Source organism: Berghia stephanieae, chromosome 5 (assembly GCF_034508935.2).
Source record: "Berghia stephanieae isolate SIO BIC M18660-M18661 chromosome 5, UCSD_Bste_1.3, whole genome shotgun sequence".
Lineage (NCBI taxonomy): Eukaryota > Metazoa > Mollusca > Gastropoda > Nudibranchia > Aeolidiidae > Berghia > Berghia stephanieae.
This window is the reverse complement of record NC_088364.1, coordinates 57,163,663-57,188,662: the sequence shown is the minus strand read 5'-3', so window position 1 is coordinate 57,188,662 and position 25,000 is coordinate 57,163,663. Positions and strand designations below refer to the sequence as shown.

General features: G+C 36.5%; 1 protein-coding gene across 2 annotated transcripts in view; it reads left to right on the top strand.

The window, feature by feature from the left end:
- LOC144973284 (cadherin-23-like) overlaps nucleotides 1-25,000 on the top strand; it is a 72,566-nt gene that overhangs the window by 2,456 nt on the left and 45,110 nt on the right. Inside the window, exon 1 of one of the 2 annotated variants that reach the window (XM_078915545.1) lies at nucleotides 1,834-1,971. The exons of the other annotated variant lie outside the window; for it this stretch is intronic. The gene's annotated coding sequence lies outside the window, so the exon portion shown is untranslated. Of the gene's footprint in view, nucleotides 1-1,833; nucleotides 1,972-25,000 lie in introns of those variants that run through there. 2 annotated transcript variants of the gene reach the window in all.

Here is a 25,000-nt window from a genome sequence, read left to right as displayed (position 1 = left end):
GTTTCAAAGGTGTCATTTATTTGGATGACCCGCAAAGAGGATAAAAACGCGAAAATATGGGACGATTTTTCGGCATTTTTTTCGACCTTTGGTTGTTTCTTGCGTAATAAGTGGATTAAAAGATTGAAACATGAAGAGCAAATTAGGATGGTGTTTTGTAAAATACGGGAAAAGTACTCGTCATATTCATATGAAAGTTTACAACCAAAAAGAAGAAATGTTCATGTATTACCTTGTCAGCGACAAAACCTCCACGCCCGAGTTTTTAGAAATATTTTACTCCAAAGAGTAAAAATCTATTTTTAACGGTTGTCTGGTAATCGCACGAGTTTTGTCGCTTGACATAATCTAAAATGACCTTTTTTCTAACTGTGTGCCAACTTTCAGTCATATTCATCGATAAACAGCGTCGTAATTAATTTTTTAAAATAGCATATACGAAACGGCTTCGTCCCATATTTTGACGCGAATTCGGGCACTTCGTGAGCGAAAAAGAGGCCCAAAGATTTGTGCGGGATAGTCATTGCTAGTAAAATTCCCTTTATTCATTGAATTGGCTTCTACATGCAAAAGTATCACGTGTAATGCAATTGTCTAGCTTAAAAAGTATAATTTCAGGTTTGTAAAATATTTCCTTATAGATTTTCACAATTTATGGAATAAGTAAATTATGAGGGCTCTCATTTTATTTTATCTGTCCATTCGGAGGGACATATTTGTCAACAGAAAACATATTATGATTTAGCTACATGGTTTAACTTATTTTATTTTATCTGTCCAATCGAAAGGAAAAGTAACAGATTTTAGTTTCTTCCTGATCCAGTCATCAGCTAAACAATAATTTGACTTTGTATTTGTTTTGATAAGTTCATGTACGTGTTGGCTAATGCATCTAAATCAATGCCCCCCTCCCCTTCCTTTGTGTTTAGATTTGAAACACCGATATTGCATACATATCTGACTATCTGTATGTAAAAAAAATAAAATGAAAAAGTGAGATTGTATATAGAGCATATCCACTAAAACGTGCCCAAAGCGCTTTACAAGGAGTCCCAGGCCAACAGCAACGCTAAACATGTAGGACGGGACACGACGCCTGTTAGGCGATATAGCATTTTATTCGGACAGAGACAAGACTGTTAACGGCCAGATACTCATTTTACATCTGAGGACGGCGAGAGAATGTGAGTAAAGAGCATTTTCCAAGGACTCAACTATGCGCTGAGTGAGGCTCGAACCTATGACCTTCCGATCCGTAGCGCGTGTCATGCCATAAGATCGCATAGCCATACTATCTGTATGTATCTCACGACTTAACCCGTGATGTACTGATCTTTTTAGTTTTAGAGCTTCAATTTTAATCTTCAAGGGCTCACTTTTCCCCACGTTTCGTAACCTAAAGTTATGTCAAAATTAGTAGCCTATCTAGATTGATTCATTAAGATAGGTAGGGAGCATAATAATGTCAAACAGACGTCTAGATTGAAACAAGATGGTTACAAAACACGCAACAGCAACAACGACAAGATCGTCGATATAGGTATCAGGCACCCTATCATCAAGCATTAATTAATTGTAGGTCATGAAAAAGAAACTCTCCCCTCTCCGGACAGGTCCACGTATTCATTCCTACAAGATTTATTTCATAGCCTTAAGATATTCCGTATCGAAGCACATTTAAGTTAACTCGTGATAATAAATTATTGCTTTGTGCCAGCATAAAAGTCTAGTCTGTGTAACGTTGCTGCCTTATCAGGGTTTTTTAAAAGTTTTTTTTTTAGTTTGTTTGTCAAAAAAATAATATTGGGTGTGTTGTGAAACAGTGACTCCTTTGTCATTCTTTCTTATGCGTTGAGGTGTTTGTATCAGCGTGTTGTAAACGACTTGGTGACAATCAATACCGCTGTTTTTATTAACGAAGCTTGATTTCGGATGGGTGATTTTATCGATCTGGTGATACGAGATTGCAATGTGAGTACAACTGAAAAGCATAATATTTGTTTTATAGATAGAATGCCGTTTGCGTCACTTTATTGTTGTTTGTTTTGTTTTGTTTTGTTTGTTTTTTTTTGTTGTTCTTGATAGCCATAGATATAATTATATCTCATAAAATTCTCTCCAATGGATATTAAAATTTAACCAGTAGAGTTTGGACCAATCCAAATATGAAATTCCTGACACACCTTAAAACGCGATCTTGTATTTTTCTTTTTACGTTGTCTGGCAATGCACCATACATACAATTTACAAGATTTTTATTTAATAGACTTAAAGGGTAAAAATTACAAATATATACGACTGTGTATTGTTGCGAAGATTAATTGCTGCTTTGGCAGACAGAACTGGTCAGTTTTGAAAACTGGTTTCATCATCTCTACTGAAATAAAGAGAAAAGAATAAGGAGTTGCGATTGTCTTTAGTTCTATTCCTTAACCGTGTCCAACTGCATCCTTCGTAAACTCCTAGTCTGATAATGCTCAAACGATACTTACGTCCCAATACAAGGCTCGACATTCTTGAAGTATGATTAAAATTTTAGGCTCCATAACTTAATGAAGACAGCGGTTCAACAGAGTAAAGTCCTCATGTAAAAAGTAGTTTTTAAACCAATCAAAGCATAGGATTATTATTATTATTATTATTATTATTATTATTATTATTATTATTATTATTATTATTATTATTATTTATCATTATTATTATTACTATTATTATTATTATTATTATTATTATTATTATTATTATTATTATTATTATTATTATTGTTATTATTATTATTATTATTATTATTATTATTATTATTATTATTATTATTAATATTATTATTATTATTAGTAGTAGTAGTAGTAGTAGTAGTAGTAGTAGTAGTAGTAGTAGTAGTAGTAGTAGTAGTAGGAGTAGTAGGAGGAGGAGGAGGAGGAGGAGTAATAGTGCTACTAGTAGTAATAGTTGTAGTAGTGATTGTAGTAGTAATTGTTGTTGTTAACCTGCCAAGATAGCAAAATATACAATTTCCATTCAAGACAGTTTTATTATTTTCTTGGTTTCTTTTTCCCCTTTCCATTTTTTTTCTTGGAAGGGGCTAGACCATGGGCTAGACTCGTTACGGTGTATGTGGGACAGGGGGAGGTGGAGGAGGGGATTAGCTAAGAATAGATTTCATATATAATTGTGAAATTAATGTATTTGATGCCAGTTCACCTTTGTTGACATATGTGTTCGTTAATTAATAGAATTTTCAACTCCACGCTCGGTCGTTGGACTCTACTGATTTTAATGGTTATTTCCATCTTCCGACAAACTTTAAGGATTTGACGACATTCAACGCGTTGCTATTTTTTAAGACCCGTGTTGGGTTATACATTCTCACACAATTATCTCATCCAGACTATAACCGTAGTACACGCATTTTCCTGTGCTGGTACAATTGGTCAAAGCGTAGCCTTCGTAAACTTATATATGTTATGCGTTTAAGTAAAATACTCACAACATCTGCCCGCTAGATGAAAATTGTCAACACAAAAATATTGTGCCCAACAGTTAATATTTAGAGTCTGATTGTTATATCTTAATGAGAACTAATCTCACAAATGGCAGTCTAAAGAGTGTAGCTGAGTGATGTCAACTGTATTCTCTGTCGTCAATCTGGAATTTAGCAATGTATTTATGTCTTTATTATTTTTTGTTGTTGGGTGAAGAAGGGTGTTGAGCCCGAAACGTTCCGGGTTGGGTATTTTGATCTTTTTTGAAGGTGTTATATTCATTTTTGTTTATTACTTTTTACAGTCTACAGCTTCTAGCAGCTTAGAATCACTTTGACTTATAATAAATGTTCACTTCATCTCACCTCAATATCCTGACAGAATAGGTAGATCGTAGAGAGGACATTCATAACATTGGATACCGTAGCTATTTGGCAATACTACACTATTCATCTCTGTTTTCTGTCTTGCCGATGAGAGAGGTAGTCTTTAATATCATCGAACCAGTTCTTGTTATATCAACCTCTTTCTCCCTCCTTCTTTTGTGCCCAACACTTGTTTTGGCCACGAATGTGTTAATTTAATTGATGATCCTAATATTCCTTCCTCGTAAAATCAGATAAAGGATATAAATCACCCAGAGATAATACTGTTTTGAGGCGACAGGTCACATATATGCAATCTATTTTCATTGTTTAATATAGACATGTACTTATCCTCCTTGTTTAAAATTAGACGATATTAGTGGTGACGCATTATGAATTTAATAATCGTGACGGATTTAGGGTGTACATATCATGTCATTGTGTGAGATTACACATCAAACTTTATCTGTGAATTGGAAGTTGGGAAAGATAAATAAAGATAAAGATATTTAAAATCACGATTTTTAACTAAATTAAAGATAATAATCTCTAATTCTCGGTAACAATTTGAAACAATTCAATGACGTAACCATCACATCACACCAGAAAGAAAGTCACACGTACAGAGAAAATAGGGGAATCTTTACACCTCGAGAATAAGAGGAGCGGCCGAAGCGGTGAAGCTGGATGACATCGAAAGCGAAAGGCTTTAATTAAGTCATTCAGTCAATCCCGTGTTTATAAAGATATTCCGTTCAACGGGCAAAACAGTCAAGTCGTCTAGATAGAATAACTGTAGGCCGGCATGATTCATGTCCCCTCTTGTTCTCGCTCTCATGACACTATTCATTTATTGTCACCTTTGTTTGTTTTTATTTAGAGTAAAAGGCTTTTGTCTCTCTGACATGCTATTGTTTGAATGACATAATCCGTCGGATAGTGAAAACTTTTTGCCAAGTTTAGTTAGAAAGTAAATTTTTAAAATCAAAAATGAGTTCTTCTCATAGATATGATTAAATCAACAATTTTTGTACATCTTCGGGAAATATCAAAGCTTAATTTCACTTCTAAATATTTTTTTACAGCTAGTCAAGTTGAAAAAGTACGAAATTTGAGAAAAGTTGCTGGATACCTTTCCCACACATCTGACCATAACTTCATGAAAAATCACCCGATTTACTTCAAATAAAGATTAAAATGCTCTGGGGAGCATAATATTCTTTCAGAAAATGAAAAAAAAAAATGCAAATCCAAAATTGTCACCTTCCGATGATTATGTCATAGACTGACACCAGACACGCTGATTGGGTGTTTTTTATAACATGTCTCCGTCTCGTTTAAAATTTCACCTGTTTTGCGTCTGTCTAACCCGATACCTGGTTTTATGTTCTTGTGGTATGAAGCTGGGCTTGGGACATATAGGAACTGAGCCCCGGTGCAGGCAGCACAACATTGATTCCTTGGAAATGGCATTTCACTCACATTTTCTCACCATGCTCAGATGTAAAAGCTTTGCCTCTGTCGAATAAAAAACAAACAAATGACATGGAGCCTAACGCACGTCAAATTATCTCGTCCCACGCGTCCCTTGTTGCTGCTGGCTTAGGACCCTTAATTAAAGCAATTTAAGCAAATTTAGTGGATAATTAGTTATATAAAAGTCCACATTACTGTCCGTCAATACAGGTGTCTGCCAGAACAAGATAGGCCATACTTCATACAACCGGGGGGGGGGGGGGGGGGGGGGGGGGGGGGGGGGGAACTACAACCTAGCGAGGCGTTAACTTTTCCATGAATCATATATCATATATATATATATATAAGTTTGTTGTTTTTTTTAATCAAAAAAATTCCCTTTATTCATTCCGTTGGGGAAATTTGTATTTAGAGTCGATTCCAAGGGAAGACTGGAATAACCAAGGCGTCAGCCGCAATGCAGCGCCGCAATTTGAGCTAGGGCGAGGTGATTTGCTCAAGGCCACACAGCGCAGCGCCAGGTGATCGAACTCGGTACCTTTCGGGTACGAAGCAAAGACCGTACCGCTGGGCCACACTGTCCCTTCCATTGCGAAAGAAACAGAGCCATTTTTGATATGTCGAGTCAATCAGGCATTCTGTTGGGATAAATTAGACACAATTAAATAGATGTGAGCTTTTCAATAGCGCAATATCCACAAGACGTGCTCAAAGCTCTTTACAACGGGGCCTGGCCAACAGTAACACTTAATATGTAGGACAAGACATGACGACTGTTAGGCGATATAATTTCATGTTTTCCCGACAGCTACAACACTGTTAACTGTCAGGCACTCATCTTGCACCCGAGTACGGTGAGGGAATGGGAGTAAAATGCCTTTTAAAAGGAATCAACTATGCGCCGCTCAAAGCGGGACTCGAACCCTTTACCTTCCGATGAGCCCATGAGGAAATGGGTTATCAGACCTGCAAATAAGTGCACGTCGACTCTTGCGTTTTGGAATTCGAACGTTGTTCCCAACGCACACTCGTGCAGCGATTATGAATTTCAAAAAGCAAGTGTAAGAATCGTATATTATGACACAACTTCATTCACATGCATATTGTTCTCAAACCATGAATCGACAATGATGCATTTTGCGCCAAAGCATCTTGGCGCTTGCTCCACTGCGTTGAACTAAACTCAATAAATTCCCTCTCAGCGCCTTTTTTTCTCTCTCATGAATAGATTGTTATCGATTTGATAGCATGAACAGTTTTAATCAATATTGGAATGCGAATCGATATCTGTTTTTAATAGATCGAACATATCTGGCCATAGAAAGCATCATTACGATTGTGTTTATTAAGTGCCAGCAACAGTAGTCAACGTGTGTTTATTATTTCCACACTTTGCACCACACCCTCTTGCATTACTCAACGTCGGCGTAGTCGTTTCGTTACATATTCGCATAATAATATAGGAAACAAAATATCGAATATACTTTTATACGTAGTCATATCTCATCTCAACAGGTTTCTTAAATAATTAGGCAATTTTCATGATCTAATCTTCAGGATAACTTGACAACAGAGATTCGAGATTTTTCAGAATGTTAGACAAGTTTGGGGATCGTTTTGATAGATTGAAATTGACGATATACGTTTAAGTAAAATACTCAACAGTACTTCCCAAGTACTACACAATTAGTAGTAGTAGTAGTAGTAGTAGTAGTAGTAGTAGTAGTAGTAGTAGTAGTAGTAGTAGTAGTAGTAGTAGTAGTAGTAGTAGTAGTAATGGTGGTGGTAGTAGTAGTAGTAGTAGTAGTAGTAGTAGTAGTAGTAGTAGTAGTAGTAGTAGTAATACTAGTAGTAGTAGTAGTAGTAGTAGTAGTAGTAGTAGTAGTAGTAGTAGTAGTTAGTAGTAGTAGTTGTAGTAGCAGTAACAGTTGTAGTAGTAGTAGTAGTAGCAATAGCAGTGGTAGTGGTAGTATAATAATAATACTAGAAGTAGTAGTTGTAGCAGTAGTAGTAGTAGTAGTAGTAGTAGTAGTAGTAGTAGTAGTAGTAGTAGTAGTAGTAGTAGTAGTAGTATCAACTAGCGAGCGTTATTTCATGAATATATATCATATATATATATATAGTAAGTTTGTGTTTTTTTTAATCAAAAATCCTTATTCATTCCGTTGGGTAAATTGTATTTAGAGTCGATTCCAGGAAGATGGAATAACCAGGCGTCAGCCGAATGCAGCGCCGCATTTGAGCTAGGCAGTGATTTGCTCAAGGCCACACAGCGCAGCGCAGGTGATCGAATCGGTACTTTCGGGTACGAAGCAAAGACCGTACCGCTGGGCCACACTGTCCCTTCCATTGCGAAAGAAACAGAGCCATTTTTGATATGTCGAGTCAATCAGGCATTCTGTTGGGATAAATTAGACACAATTAAATAGATGTGAGCTTTTCAATAGCGCAATATCCACAAGACGTGCTCAAAGCTCTTTACAACGGGGCCTGGCCAACAGTAACACTTAATATGTAGGACAAGACATGACGACTGTTAGGCGATATAATTTCATGTTTTCCGACAGCTACAACACTGTTAACTGTCAGGCACTCATCTTGCACCCGAGTACGGTGAGGGAATGGGAGTAAAATGCCTTTTAAAAGGAATCAACTATGCGCCGCTCAAAGCGGGACTCGAACCCTTTACCTTCCGATGAGCCCATGAGGAAATGGGTTATCAGACCTGCAAATAAGTGCACGTCGACTCTTGCGTTTTGGAATTCGAACGTTGTTCCCAACGCACACTCGTGCAGCGATTATGAATTTCAAAAAGCAAGTGTAAGAATCGTATATTATGACACAACTTCATTCACATGCATATTGTTCTCAAACCATGAATCGACAATGATGCATTTTGCGCCAAAGCATCTTGGCGCTTGCTCCACTGCGTTGAACTAAACTCAATAAATTCCCTCTCAGCGCCTTTTTTTTCTCTCTCATGAATAGATTGTTATCGATTTGATAGCATGAATAGTTTTAATCAATATTGGAATGCGAATCGATATCTGTTTTTAATAGATCGAACATATCTGGCCATAGAAAGCATCATTACGATTGTGTTTATTAAGTGCCAGCAACAGTAGTCAACGTGTGTTTATTATTTCCACACTTTGCACCACACCCTCTTGCATTACTCAACGTCGGCGTAGTCGTTTCGTTACATATTCGCATAATAATATAGGAAACAAATATCGAATATACTTTTATACGTAGTCATATCTCATCTCAACAGGTTTCTTAAATAATTAGGCAATTTTCATGATCTAATCTTCAGGATAACTTGACAACAGAGATTCGAGATTTTTCAGAATGTTAGACAAGTTTGGGGATCGTTTTGATAGATTGAAATTGACGATATACGTTTAAGTAAAATACTCAACAGTACTTCCCAAGTACTACACAATTAGTAGTAGTAGTAGTAGTAGTAGTAGTAGTAGTAGTAGTAGTAGTAGTAGTAGTAGTAGTAGTAGTAGTAGTAGTAGTAATGGTGGTGGTAGTAGTAGTAGTAGTAGTAGTAGTAGTAGTAGTAGTAGTAGTTAGTAGTAGTAGTAGTAATACTAGTAGTAGTAGTAGTAGTAGTAGTAGTAGTAGTAGTAGTAGTAGTAGTAGTAGTAGTAGTAGTTGTAGTAGCAGTAACAGTTGTAGTAGTAGTAGTAGTAGCAATAGCAGTGGTAGTGGTAGTAATAATAATAATACTAGAAGTAGTAGTTGTAGCAGTAGTAGTAGTAGTAGTAGTAGTAGTAGTAGTAGTAGTAGTAGTAGTAGTAGTAGTAGTAGTAGTAGTAGTAGTAGTAGTAGTAGTATTAGTAGTAGTCGTAGTAGTAGTAGTAGTAGTAGTAGTAGTAGTAGTAGTAGTAGTAGTAGTAGTAGTAGCAGCAGCAGCAGCAGTAGTAGTAGTAGTAGTAGTAGTAGTAGTAGTAGTAGTAGTAGTAGTAGTAGTAAGCTACGTTATGTGTTGCTGTTGGCTAGGGACCCCTTGTAAAGCGCTTTGAGCACGTTTAGTGGATATTGCCCTATTCAAGCTCAATTTTTGTTTGTTTTGTTTTGTTTTGTTTTTGTTTTGTTTTTTTATGTGTAAACAATTTGGTGTGTCCTTTAAGTGAGACATTTGCTTGGGCTGGCTGGTACTTTTAGATAATGTCGAAATGGGCGCATCGGTGGATTACTCGTGGATACATCTGTCTAATTAAATATATAAACAGAATATGGGTATGCAGTTATATTTTATGCCTCTGGTTTCATTTTGCGAATTCTTCCCTTCTAATGCTCGATAACAAAGGCGACTTGGTGAGCCTGAAACAGGCTCCATACCTTAAGTTGACGGATTCGATTAGAGAGAGAGAAGAGAGAGAGCAACAATCTAATTTTTTAAAATCAGAATTCAATAAAATAGATTGAAGTTGTTTGCTGTTCTTTTGTTTTGGGGGATTTTACGGTGCTTGGACACTATTGGGTCTTCCAGCGCCAGTAAAAAGAGAATAATAGGGGGGAAGGTGTAGATCTGAAGTTAAAAGCACCAAAGAAAACTGGTTGTATAAGGGAACAGAATAATCCACGAGCAATCAATGTTGCTGCTAGTTTGTTGTATTTGTTTGTTTGTTTGTTGTTTGTTTGTTGTTGTTTTTTGTCTATTGTTTTTATGGGGGCGGGCTAGGGATTTTACGACGTGACACAATTACTATTAGGTCATTTCAGCGTCAGTAAAAAGGAGGATAAAAGAGAGAAACGTAGATCTGGAGCACCAAATAAAAAAGCAAGACAAGAGGGTCTGGTTCAAATAGGGAACAGATAATTAGAACTGCGACCGTTGTCAACCAACAAACCGATTGTTTCGACTGCAAAATATTGTTATTTAGTTCATTGTTATTACACATAGTAACGGATTACACCACCTATTAGGAAAGGGAAAGTACACTAATGTTTTAGATGACCTCTAGAGAGAAAAAAAAACCCTCCAAGCTTCCCATCTTCCCTTCTAACATCATTGATAATATTACTAGGATTGATATCATAAGAACTAGCTAAGCCAAGGAGGGAGGGGAGGGGGGGGGGGGGAGAGAGAGAGAGGGAGACAGATAGATAGATTGAAAGATATATATATATATATATATATATATATATATATATATATATATATATATATATATATATAGATAGATAATATATAGATAGATAGATAGATAGATAGATAGAGAGAGAGAGAGAGAGAGAGAGAGAGGGGGGGGGATAAAGAGAGAGAGAGAGACAGAGACAGAGAGAGACAGGGAAAGAGGGAGATAGAGGGAGAGATAAAGCGAGAGAGAGAGAGAGAGAGAGAGAGAGAGAGAGAGAGAGAGAGAAAAGAGAGGGAGACAGAGAGGGGAATGAGAAAGAGAGAAACACACAGAGAGAGAGAGAGAGAGAGGGGAGATAGAAAGAGAGAGAGAGAGAGAGAGGAGAGAGAAACAGAAAGATAGAGAGAACAAAAGGTAAACATTGGGACTGATAACGGGTAGCTTGGAATACAACGTTCTAGTCTTGTTATTTTTAGTTCTATGATATTTGCAACTTAACGATATCCGATACCAAATGTGACATATCGCCCTAAACGGTAAGAGGTCGCGAGGTTATATGGAAGAAAAGTGTGATGTCAAATAAAACAGGGCTCCAATCTCATTTGAAGTGTAAAACCACTTCCGGAAGACAGGATGCATACCCCTGTAATCGATCTTCTGGCTTCAGGGTGCTGGCATCTTATTTTCTAGTCTAAATATTTGCTTATCGTCAATAAATATCTTTTATCCTCGCTCTTTTACACCCCGTAATCTTAAGACTCTTACTATACATCCTGATACTAAAATAGTTAGGCCATCTTATGATTCAATATGTAATATATTCATTATTAGTCAACCGAAGGGCTATATATATATATATATATATATATATATATATATATATATATATATATATATAGAGAGAGAGAGAGAGAGAGAGAGAGAGAGAGAGAGAGAGAGCATGTGTTTAACCATGAAATAATACCGTTTGAACAGACGTGTCACAATATCCATCCAACCAGTGTTTTCAGTGTTTTGAATCCACTCTTTATCAATACTAGTCTCTGTAGAGCTTTAGTAGCGCCTAATGGTCTATGTGTGTTTCCTTTGAAATTGAACTATAAAGCCCTTTGTGAGCTTTTAACGATGTTTGACGGAATCGATAATCCTTGTGTTTAGAAATGGAATGGTATGCATTGCTTTTGGTAACGTAATACTTGTAAACAGAGGAAGAATTCGGACGCGTCAGTTAGTCTTGATCATTATCAAAGACAACTATAGCTTGTAAGACTGATATTAAGTTAAGGGTCAGTACGTTCATAGTATATTACCGGACTCTGAAGATTCCTCATCTTGTGAAAAACTCTCAAACCTGGGACTTCCTGTAACGCGCCCAAAGTTTGTATTGTATAATGTAACGGGATAAGCTGCGCTTGACAAGGTGTGCTTTAATATTATTATTGTTATTATTATTATTATTATTATTATTATTATTATTATTATTATTATTATTATTATTATTATTATTATTATTATTATTATTATTATTACTATTATTATTATTATTATTATTATTATTATTATTATTATTATTATTATTATTATTATTATTATTATTGTGTGATTGATAGATGGACGGATGCATAAATAGATAGGTAGATAGATAGATAGATAGATAGATAGATAGATAAAAAGATAGATAACATTCCATCAAAACCCGTTTATCAGTTACGATTATCTGGTGCTGTCCGTGATATTCCTATGTACACTTATCTATATTTGATCATTGTCCGAATATCTTAACTGAGTGACCGTCTAATGACTTTTGGAAATTATATTATGAGTTTGAGCCCAAGTATTTAGGGTTTTTTCATCATCATCATCATCATCATCATCATCATCATCATCATCATCATCATTATCATCATCATCATCATCATCATCATCATCATCATCATCATCACCGTCATCATCATCGTCGTTATCATCATCATCATCATCATCATCATCATCATCATCATCATCATCATCATCATCATCATCTTCATCATAATCATCATCATTATCGCACGTTTAGTGGATATTGCGCTATGTAAAAGCTCAATCAATTTTTAAAAATGTATTTACCGTGAATGGTATTGCTTGAACTGTTTTTCTTATTGGCTGAAGAAGGGGTTGAACAGGACACGTTCCATGCTCCGTTTTCTTTTTTTTTTTTTAAGTAATGAATCTGTTCCAACTATTTAGTCTAATGCTTTGTTATAATCGACGGCTTCTAGCAGTCCGAACTTCACTTTGATACGTGACCATGTAAACTATGTAAATGAGTGCGTGGGTCATCTGTGTCGTCTGTGTTAGTTGATGAGGTATGAAAGCCTTGGCAGGTAACAGTCTCATAAACCATCTCGATTGATAGGATAAAGGCGACGTGTGCTTGTTTGAGGGTCTGACAACCCATATGATATGGGCTGTAATGGAAACACTCTCAAACCAACGCTAATACGAGATTGTTTTGTTTTTTTCCAGAGTACGGCAGTTAATTCAAAAGACACTTTTTTCAGTTATTGATCAGTTTGACTTTCACTCTCCTTACCAATTATAGAAAAATCGTCACATTCGTTACGATACAACCAACATTTTTCTTATTTAAATTTCTTTTGTACATCATAAAATTCAAAGAAAATGAACAGTGTAAAGCATGTTTTGTTAAAGACATTATGTATCGCAAGAATAAAATTAATAATAATAAATAAATTCCCTTCATTCATCCCATAGGGGAAATTAGTCTCTAGAGTCTATTTCAATGGAAGACTGGAATAACCCAGGCGCCAGCCGCAGTACAGCGCCGCAAATTGTGCTAGGGCGAGGTGACTTGCTCAAGGCCACACAACCTTAGCGGCGGGTGATCGTTCTCGATACATTTCGGGTACGAACATAGAGAATACAGGAATAGTCTGTATGTACGAAGCAAATACCGTACCGCTAAGCCACGCTGCCTTTTACTGCTATTGTGTTTGAGTGATAAAAAATATATTTTTGTGTTAGTTGGGGGTGAAGTTTTGGGGAATATCCTGAAAATGGCTGGTAAGTTAAGTTTAATTTCGACATTATACCAGATGGATCACAAAAGTGATAAAGCTTAAGACAAAGATCTGAAAAAGAGTGCATCAAAGGTGACAGAAGAGAAGAAAAAAAAATTCACCAAATATTAGCCCTGGCTCGACTGCGGATCGTTTCTCCATCAGGAGGTCTGAGGTTCGATCCCCAGTCCAGGAAGACTGATTTTTGGGGATTTTTTTTTTCTTGTAATTTTCTTGCTTGCTTGCTTTGTGAGGTACTGTACCATGCACACTTTTTTAATTACTTCCGAATTTTTCAAGCCTAAGACGATGGGTCTCCCTCTGTCTTAAATCCTGGATATAACGTAAAAATGCAGCTTCTGGAAGATCAAAGAAATAAATAATATTTAATATTTTCTCTATGGTCTATTGCGAGGGAAGTCTGGAATAACCCAGGCGTCATCGGCAGTGCAGCGCCGCAAATTGAACTAAGGCGCGGTGACTTGCTCAAGGCCACACATGTCGGTTGATTGAACTCGGGACCTTTCGGGTAAGAAGCAAAGACCGTACCGCCGAGCCACGCTGCCCCCTTTTAGTATTAGTCCATTAATTTTATTTGTGAGGATTCCGAAAACGCAGTTGGTAGAGCACTCACTTCACATTTAAAGAGACAGGTATCGATAAAGGGTGAAGTCGAGATTTTTTCTCATCCCCCCCCCCCCCCTCCCCACTGTTGACTCAACAGCGACTGTTCTAGCGGAAAGTATTTTGCGATAGACTAGCGGTCTATCTAAAGGGTAGCAAGCAATTTTTATTACACGTTTAACGCTTTCGAAACACGGGTTAACCCCCGACTTCGTGAGCATTGTGCCTCTTAAGGAATGCTTTTTTATTTTGTTAGTAACATTTACTTTATAATATGGAATTGCAATGAAAGCATTCTGTATCCATCTCTATGCACACCAGCAATATGTATTACACCCGAATTGACTGTATATTATCTTGTCGCTGTCACTACCTTGATAGCCTCAAGGCACGTGATATGTGCAGATTTTATCGATCGACACAAGACTATGACATCACACATTTCCACAAGGTACAACCTGATCATTAAATTATATTCCTTCTTGGTGCCTCTAGCTTCTTGTCGATAGATAGTATGCGCTTGGCTAAGAAGCTCACAACATTGCCATCCGGAAGTATAACGGACCAACACACAAAACTATGTGTAACTTGAACGTTCATAGTCTGGTTAATACAGTATAGTGAGAATAACTCATAAACGCGGATGGCAAAAAAAACAATAACAACAACGTTCTATCAGTAAATTTTATTTGATCGTTCTAAATAAATATCCTATAACCATAACAAACAGGCGTTAAGATGATCAACGGGCACAAAACGCGCTTCATATCAATACCTACATATATTAAAAGTAGCTCTGTAGCCAAATTTTGAAAACTAAATCTCTACACACACACACACGTACACACACACACATACACACACACACACAAACAGACACACACACAAACGGACACCTCATACGTACCAAATGTTTATAGACCTTTAGAATTTATTTTTCCTAAAATGGGCCATTTTAAAGGCTCAAAAACAAAACAAAAACAAAAACAAAACGACTTTTATTTTTTTCTTAGATAGTGTTTTTTGTTGTTGTTTTTTAGCTCTTTCGAAATATCCTCTATTTAGTTCAAAATAATCGTAGTGTTAGTTTGTTGGGTTTTTGTTTTTTTTTTTTTGCTCTCTTTGGACACAAAAATGTGACTATGACTTCATGTCTTCATCAATCCTCCGTTGTCTGCACCGTGTAGGACTGGTCAATTTATTGTTCTATTTACATATTGTGTATGTCGATGTGTAGTTTGGTCGTGGGTCAGACACGGGGAGTATAGATAGAATGCGCTTGGCCAAGGAGTTCACAACATTGCCATCCGGAAGTATAACGGACCAACACACAAACTCTGTGTAACCGTGAAATTTTATAGTCTGGTTAATACAGTTTAGTGAGAACAACTCACAAACGCGGATGGCAAAAACAATAACAAAGGCCTGAGTGACGTCATCTGCATACTATCTATACAACAATGTGTTACTTTATTACATTCTAGCGATAATGTTGTGTGACTTGAGCTACAGCCATAGATTTTTCTATTGTTACAAAGATACATAATTCAACGAATGACTTTTCGCGTGCACAGTTGAAAGTCGTATTTTCCTATTTTAACTCTCTCCTTTACCGACCCTTTTCACGATTTTCCACCAAATATCAGACCCGTCTAGCATAGAAATTAATTTTAAACCTTTGCTCCTAAGAAATAAATACATACTCGTATTATGTACATCGCAGAATTAAGTTCTTATAACTATAATGTTTTAAATCTTCAACAACAAAAAATGAATGAGATAAATGGAATCGTAACAAATGTGATGATTTTCCTGTAGTTGGTAAGGAGAGGGTCGGTAAATCAGTAATTTGTTTTGCAATAAATAAAAAGAATAAATTATAAATAAATGAACAGATGAATCATGAAATAAAGAAAAAAAGATGAGTAGAGAAATACTTTATTAGGTACATGAATAAATAAACATTCTTTTTTTTTTCGTCTATAAGGAAATTGGGTTTACAAACGTGAGTTACACGAATGAATAAACAAAGTTTATGAAAAAAAAATTTACGTTATTTCTTAAAGCAGATTACTGTTTGTTATATTATATTTTCACGTATGTATAAAAACAGAAATTTTAATCCAGATTCCAGAGCATTAGAAATGTAATACATTAGCCACTTTCCTTTCTTATAGTGGCCGCACGCCAATGTTTACCTCATAATATTATTATTATTACGCCAAAATAAGCGATCAATAAAAAGGGAAACAAATATGTTACATGCACATCCTGTAGCCTAAATCTATGAGGACAACAATAACACTTTCTTCATGTCACAATAACAAGGATCCAGATGGATAGATGGATACAAGATAATTTATATTTTCTTCAAAGAAGTTTTAGGCTTGAGAGCCATAACAAGTTAAAACAAATTCTGTACCAAAAAAAAAAAAAAGGAAAAAAGCCTTTTGTCAGTGTTGGCCTGGTCTGTCCGAATCTGACCAATGTCAATATGTTTCCGTGTTTTAAAAAGCAATTCACGTCCGTCGGAGAATTTGCTCTAGATAAACGAATAGGAAACAATGATTCAAGCAAAGAATCGTTTTCTATTCCTCTAGAACAAACTCTGTGATGGGCGTGGTTTGCTTTTTCAAAACACGAAAATAAAATATTATAGATAGAACGAAATTGACATCACTCTTTTTATCACACAAACGTTTAAGGTTACACATAGTTTTGTGGCGATTATTATGAGTTAAAACAAAAAACAAAACAAAAAAAAAACAAAAAACAAATCACATCGCATCAATAAAATAGTATGGTGACAGTTGTCGGATTCGGGCCAGCCACTCCAACACTGACCAAAAGTTATTTTTTGTTTTTGGTGGTGGTGGTTGGGGGGGGGGGGTATGCGTTTTGACCAATGCGACAACTGCCGTTTTATTAAAGAACACAGTATGTGCTTTTAGATTAACATTGCATATACTTTTATGTTTTTAAAAACCGCGGCAGAATAAGTGGCTTCAGTACTTAGCTTCTTTTCCTTTGTGACAGGGAGGGGACAACACTTTGTGGTGTAATAATATCAGATGGTCTACTAAAGTAGTGACCATAACACAGGATGTGTGTGCACACATTAGAGCATCCCATTATTGATCCAGTGATGGCCAAATCAAACCGATCAGTCTGTCAGACATTTGATGTGGTGTGCCCAAGGCAATACCGTTACCTACGAAATTTAGTATTTGTCTGTGATATGTCATTTTAAGTTACATGACAATCTCTCTCTTCTCTCTCTCTCTCTCTCTCTCTCTCTCTCTCTCTCTCTCTCTCTCTCTCTCTCTCCTCTCTCTCTTCTCTCTTCTTCTCTATCTATCTATCTATCTATCTGATCTATCTTCTATCTATCTATCTATCTATCTATCTATCTATCTATCTATCTATCTATTATCTACTATCTATCGGATGAAGTATTTTTCTCTTAGCTTTGCTTAGTAGTAATGTTTATCTATGCTTGTCTGTGTCATATGATGCAAATAAACATAATTTTTGTATTCAATAATACTTTAGTCTTGACCTCATCATTGTCAATACAAACCAAAGCCTCTTTTTCGGAGATAAGTTCAGCTACGCAAATGAGCATTATTATCATTATTGTCATCACCATCACATACTCGCCCTCCTCCTCCTCATCTTCCTCCTCCTCGTCCTCCTCGTCCTCCTCCTCCTCCTCCTCCTCCTCCTCCTCATCCTCCTGATCATCATCATCATCATCATCATCATCATCATCATCATCGTCGTCGCGTCGTCATCATCATCATCATCATCATCATCATCATCAACACCAACAACAACAATATCATCAATTCCGCCATCATCATCATCGTCATCATCATCATCATCATCATCATCATCAACAACACCAACAACAACAACATCATCATTATCCTCATCATCATCATCATCATCATCATCGTCATCATCATCATCATCATCATCATCATCATCATCATCATCATCATCATCATCATCATGATCATGATCATGATCATCATGTTCATCATCATCATCATCATCATCATCATCATCATCATCATCATCATCATCATGATTATTATCATCTTCTATATTATAATAATTATTCCACATATGGCGATCCTCTATAATTGCAAATATTATGATTAATTTCGAAGCCCTATTAGCATATAACCCATAGATATATAGAAAGCAAGTTCCTGCTCCTATGAGTCGTTATAAAACGAGAAACTAATAGCTAAAATTCACATTATCAAACAAATAATTTAAGAAGAAAAAAAAGTCTTTTCGAGAGGGGATCGAAATTCAATTCTTCCTGTTGTGCCAGATAATAAACATTCAAGGCTACACATAGGTTTGTGTGTTGGTCCATTATATTCCTGGATGACAATGTTGTGAGCTTCTTAACTAAGCGCTAACTATCTATAAGTTTGTTGTGAGCTTCTTAGCCAAGCGCTAACTATCTATAAGTTAACTATGGCTACGGGCTTACTGTTTCTGCTGCTTGGCATATGCTTGCCATCTAGAGTACTTGCTCGCCACCCGAAGCAACCAGTCCCACAGATCTTGGGCATAACTCACAATTTTAACGCAAGTTATTTCTTCACAAAATGTTTTTTTTTTTCAAAAACGCTTGGCGTCGTCAGCTATCGCGCCGCGATGCAATTCCCTCATTAGTGTGTCAAAATATTGTGATAAATACTCATAGACTGTGGGGCTGATGGATTTGGCTGCTTGGTAGCTTTGTTACAGACACACGCCCTTTGCAGATTCCACAAAGGCTGGGAAAGGCCGAAAGTTGGATAAGACCAAGCTGACCCGACATAAACTTTGTGTGATCTATCTGAAATGATAAGAGATTCCCCAAATCAGAAGGTTTATCAAATCTCTCTCTCTCTCTCTCTCTCTCTCTCTCTCTCTCTCTCTCTCTCTCTCTCTCTCTCTCTCTCTCTCTGTCTGTCTGTCTCTGTCTGTCTCTCTGTCACCTCTCCTCTCTCTCTCCCTCCCTCCCCCTCTCTATCTATCTATCTATCTATCTATCTATCTATCTATCTATCTATCTATCTATCTATCTCTATCTCTATCTCTCTCTCTCTCTCTCTCTCTCTCTCTCTCTCTCTCTCTCTCTCTCTCTCTCTCTCCCCTCTCTCTGATTCTTTTGTGTGAATTTGTGTGTCCAAAACCAAAGAGGCTACGTATTCCATGTTTTACCCGACATAGGAAATGCTTTTGATCAATTTGATTATACGCATGAAAATATGATGAGAATGTCATGTCAGTAAATAAATAGCCTTTTTCAAAAACTCAACATTGCACCGCTCGCTCATAACGGGACTCAAACCTTGGGTCTACAGTGACAAGTCGAGTGTTACAGGTGTAGCGGCTATGTGGTCTTGTGGCATAACACTCGCTTTCGGATCGGAAGCTCCTGGGTTCGAGCCTCGCTCGGCGTATAGCTGAGTCCTTGGAAAAGGGTCTTTACTCACAATCTCTTGCCTTACTCAGGTGTAAAATGACTACCTGGCCGTTAACAGTATTGTCTTTGTCGGAAAAAAATTATCGCCTAACAGGCGTCATGTTTTGTCCGACATGTTACGTGATGCTGTTGGTCAGGAACCTTTGTAAAGCGCTTTGAGCACGTTTAGTCGATGTTGCTCTATATAATAGGTCAAGCTCAAGTTTTTAGCTAAACCAGAGTTCTAGATTTGATAGTTTTTAGCAGGATGAGGGTTATTTTAATGGATCATTCACTCTAACATATTCTGAGAAAAAAAATTGGCCAAAAATCTCTTCCTTCTAATATTGATCGATTAAAATAACCTTCATCCTGTCAAAAAACGTTCAAACCTGGGACTTTATTAAAGTCATACGCTTGAGAGTTTTTTTAGCAAGATGAGGGTCATTTCAATCGAACGATATTTGAAGAACTAGTTTTCTGGCCAAAATGTTAAATCAGTGTTTTTTCCAGACTATGGCAGTATAGTTAATAAATGATGCGTCCACAAACTCTTTCATGCAAAAGTCAGATAACGTTAATACATTCGTAAAGCATGCACTAGTAAGTAGTCGCCTTCAAAGCCCCATTCGGCCCATGGATTTGGAGTTTATCCCGGTTTCTTTAGCGTGAAACGGACAATGAGCGCATTAAGGTTTCGACGAATGGCGCTATAGAAATATGCTTATTATTATTATTATTATTATTATTATTATTATTATTATTATTATTTATTATTATTATTATTATTAGCAATTGCTTGCTACCCTAGGATGGGACGCCAGTCTATCGCAAAGTACTTTCCGCCAGATCAAACAGACCCAGCTACCCAATCACTGCTGTGTGGACAGGTGGGGTGGGGGGGGGGGTCAGAAAAAATTTCGACTGCACCCGGAATCGATCTCGATCCCTTTGCGTGTGAAGCAAGTACTCTACTAACTGAGCTATCGGGACCTCCAAAGCATGCAATAGAGATTTGCTTTAAAAAAAAATATAGGAGACATTCGATCGTCAATCTCTTTGACTGAAGTGACATTTATCTTTGATTGAATAGCTCAAGGTACAAACGTTTTCGAGTAAATAATACTCTTCTTACAGCTAAAAATCTGAAGAAAACTAATTGAATGTGACTTTAAGTACTTCAATGAATAAAAAACATACTAGAGATGGAGTACGTACACCAATAGTTTACCGAATGCAAACACAACACCAACCAAACACGGAACTATCGTGGTCATTACACGAATTATTTACGCGATGATCACTCAAAAGTATATTTTCAAAATTTTAGCCAGAAAACTCTTCTTTCAAGAAATATAGACAGCTTAAAACGACATTCATCTTGTAAAAAACTTTACAGCTGGGGCTTTATTAAAGTCCTAGGTTTCAACGTTTTTGGCAGGATAATACCATTTTATCAATCAATATTTTAAGGACGAAAAGTTTGACAATATTGTACAAAAGGCCTGTAAAAGAGGACAGTAGTGATTTTCATGTCGTTGTAGTCATTTCAAAACGAGACTGGAAAAAAAAATCCTGCCATTGATTTGAAGGAAGTCTTTTATAATATTGCATCGGTCACCTAGAACATTTACGACATATTATTATTATTATTATTGTTATTATTATTATTATTATTATTATTATTTTTATTATTATTATTATTATTATTATTATTATTTATTATTATTATTATTGTATTATTGTTATTATTGTTATTATTATTATTATTATTATTATTATTATTATTATTATTATTATTATTATTATTATTATTATATATTATTATTGTTATTATTTTATTATTATTATTATTATTATTATTATTATTATTATTATTATTATTATTATTATTATTATTATTATTATTATTATTATTATTCAATCAAAGAATCGTTTTCTATTCCTCTAGAACAAACTCTGTGATGGGCGTGGTTTCCTTTTTCAAAACACGAAAATAAAATATTATAGATAGAACGAAATTGACATCACTCTTTTTATCACACAAACGTTTAAGGTTACACATAGTTTTGTGGCGATTATTATGAGTTAAAACAAAAAACAAAAACAAAAAAACAAAAAACAAATCGCATCGCATCAATAAAATAGTATGGTGACAGTTGTCGGATTCGGGCCAGCCACTCCAACACTGACCAAAAGTTATTTTTTTGTTTTTGGTGGTGGTGGTTGGGGGGGGGGGGGGGGGATGCGTTTTGACCAATGCGACAACTGCCGTTTTATTAAAGAACACAGTATGTGCTTTTAGATTAACATTGCATATACTTTTATGTTTTTAAAAACCACGGCAGAATAAGTGGCTTCAGTACTTAGCTTCTTTTCCTTTGTGACAGGGAGGGGACAACACTTTGTGGTGTAATAATATCAGATGGTCTACTAAAGTAGTGACCATAACACAGGATGTGTGTGCACACATTAGAGCATCCCATTATTGATCCAGTGATGGCCAAATCAAACCGATCAGTCTGTCAGACATTTGATGTGGTGTGCCCAAGGCAATACCGTTACCTACGAAATTTAGTATTTGTCTGTGATATGTCATTTTAAGTTACATGACAATCTCTCTCTCTCTCTCTCTCTCTCTCTCTCTCTCTCTCTCTCTCTCTCTCTCCCTCTCTCTCTCTCTCTATCTATCTATCTATCTATCTATCTATCTATCTATCTATCTATCGATCGATCTATCTGTCTATCTATCTATCTATCTATCTATCTATCTATCTATCTATCTATCTATCTATCTATCTATCTATCTATCTATCTATCTCGGATGAAGTATTTTTCTCTTAGCTTTGCTTAGTAGTAATGTTTATCTATGCTTGTCTGTGTCATATGATGCAAATAAACATAATTTTTGTATTCAATAATACTTTAGTCTTGACCTCATCATTGTCAATACAAACCAAAGCCTCTTTTTCGGAGATAAGTTCAGCTACGCAAATGAGCATTATTATCATTATTGTCATCACCATCACATACTCGCCCTCCTCCTCCTCATCTTCCTCCCCTCGTCCTCCTCGTCCTCCTCCTCCTCCTCCTCCTCCTCCTCCTGATCATCATCATCATCATCATCATCATCATCATCATCATCATCATCATCATCATCATCATCATCGTCGTCGTCGTCGTCATCATCATCATCATCATCATCATCATCATCATCAACACCAACAACAACAATATCATCAATTCCGCCATCATCATCATCGTCATCATCATCATCATCATCATCATCATCATCATCATCATCAACACCAACAACAACAACATCATCATTATCCTCATCATCATCATCATCATCATCATCGTCATCATCATCATCATCATCATCATCATCATCATGATTATTATCATCTTCTTTATTATAATAATTATTCCACATATGGCGATCCTCTATAATTGCAAATATTATGATTAATTTCGAAGCCCTATTAGCATATAACCCATAGATATATAGAAAGCAAGTTCCTGCTCCTATGAGTCGTTATAAAACGAGAAACTAATAGCTAAAATTCACATTATCAAACAAATAATTTAAGAAGAAAAAAAAGTCTTTTCGAGAGGGGATCGAAATTCAATTCTTCCTGTTGTGCCAGATAATAAACATTCAAGGCTACACATAGGTTTGTGTGTTGGTCCATTATATTCCTGGATGACAATGTTGTGAGCTTCTTAGCCAAGCGCTAACTATCTATAAGTTTGTTGTGAGCTTCTTAGCCAAGCGCTAACTATCTATAAGTTAACTATGGCTACGGGCTTACTGTTTCGGCTGCTTGGCATATGCTTGCCATCTAGAGTACTTGCTCGCCACCCGAAGCAACCAGTCCCACAGATCTTGGGCATAACTCACAATTTTAACGCAAGTTATTTCTTCACAAAATGTTTTTTTTTTTCAAAAACGCTTGGCGTCGTCAGCTATCGCGCCGCGATGCAATTCCCTCATTAGTGTGTCAAAATATTGTGATAAATACTCATAGACTGTGGGGCTGATGGATTTGGCTGCTTGGTAGCTTTGTTACAGACACACGCCCTTTGCAGATTCCACAAAGGCTGGGAAAGGCCGAAAGTTGGATAAGACCAAGCTGACCCGACATACACTGTGTGTGATCTATCTGAAATGATAAGAGATTCCCCAAATCAGAAGGTTTATCAAATCTCTCTCTCTCTCTCTCTCTCTCTCTCTCTCTCTCTCTCTCTCTCTCTCTCTCTCTCTCTCTGTCTGTCTGTCTCTGTCTGTCTCTCTGTCACCCTCTCTCTCTCCCTCCCTCCCTCCCCCCTCTCTATCTATCTATCTATCTATCTATCTATCTATCTATCTATCTATCTATCTATCTATCTATCTATCTCTATCTCTATCTCTCTCTCTCTCTCTCTCTCTCTCTCTCTCTCTCTCTCTCTCTCTCTCTCTGATTCTTTGGTGTGAATTTGTGTGTCCAAAACCAAAGAGGCTACGTATTCCATGTTTTACCCGACATAGGAAATGCTTTTGATCAATTTGATTATACGCATGAAAATATGATGAGAATGTCATGTCAGTAAATAAATAGCCTTTTTCAAAAACTCAACATTGCACCGCTCGCTCATAACGGGACTCAAACCTTGGGTCTACAGTGACAAGTCGAGTGTTACAGGTGTAGCGGCTATGTGGTCTTGTGGCATAACACTCGCTTTCGGATCGGAAGCTCCTGGGTTCGAGCCTCGCTCGGCGTATAGCTGAGTCCTTGGAAAAGGGTCTTTACTCACAATCTCTTGCCTTACTCAGGTGTAAAATGACTACCTGGCCGTTAACAGTATTGTCTTTGTCGGAAAAAATTATCGCCTAACAGGCGTCATGTTTTGTCCGGCATGTTACGTGATGCTGTTGGTCAGGAACCTTTGTAAAGCGCTTTGAGCACGTTTAGTCGATGTTGCTCTATATAAAAGGTCAAGCTCAAGTTTTTAGCTAAACCAGAGTTCTAGATTTGATAGTTTTTAGCAGGATGAGGGTTATTTTAATGGATCATTCACTCTAACATATTCTGAGAAAAAAAATTGGCCAAAATCTCTTCCTTCTAATATTGATCGATTAAAATAACCTTCATCCTGTATAAAAACGTTCAAACCTGGGACTTTATTAAAGTCATACGCTTGAGAGTTTTTTTAGCAAGATGAGGGTCATTTCAATCGAGCGATATTTGAAGAACTAGTTTTCTGGCCAAAATGTTAAATCAGTGTTTTTTCCAGACTATGGCAGTATAGTTAATAAATGATGCGTCCACAAACTCTTTCATGCAAAAGTCAGATAACGTTAATACATTCGTAAAGCATGCACTAGTAAGTAGTCGCCTTCAAAGCCCCATTCGGCCCATGGATTCGGAGTTTATCCCGGTTT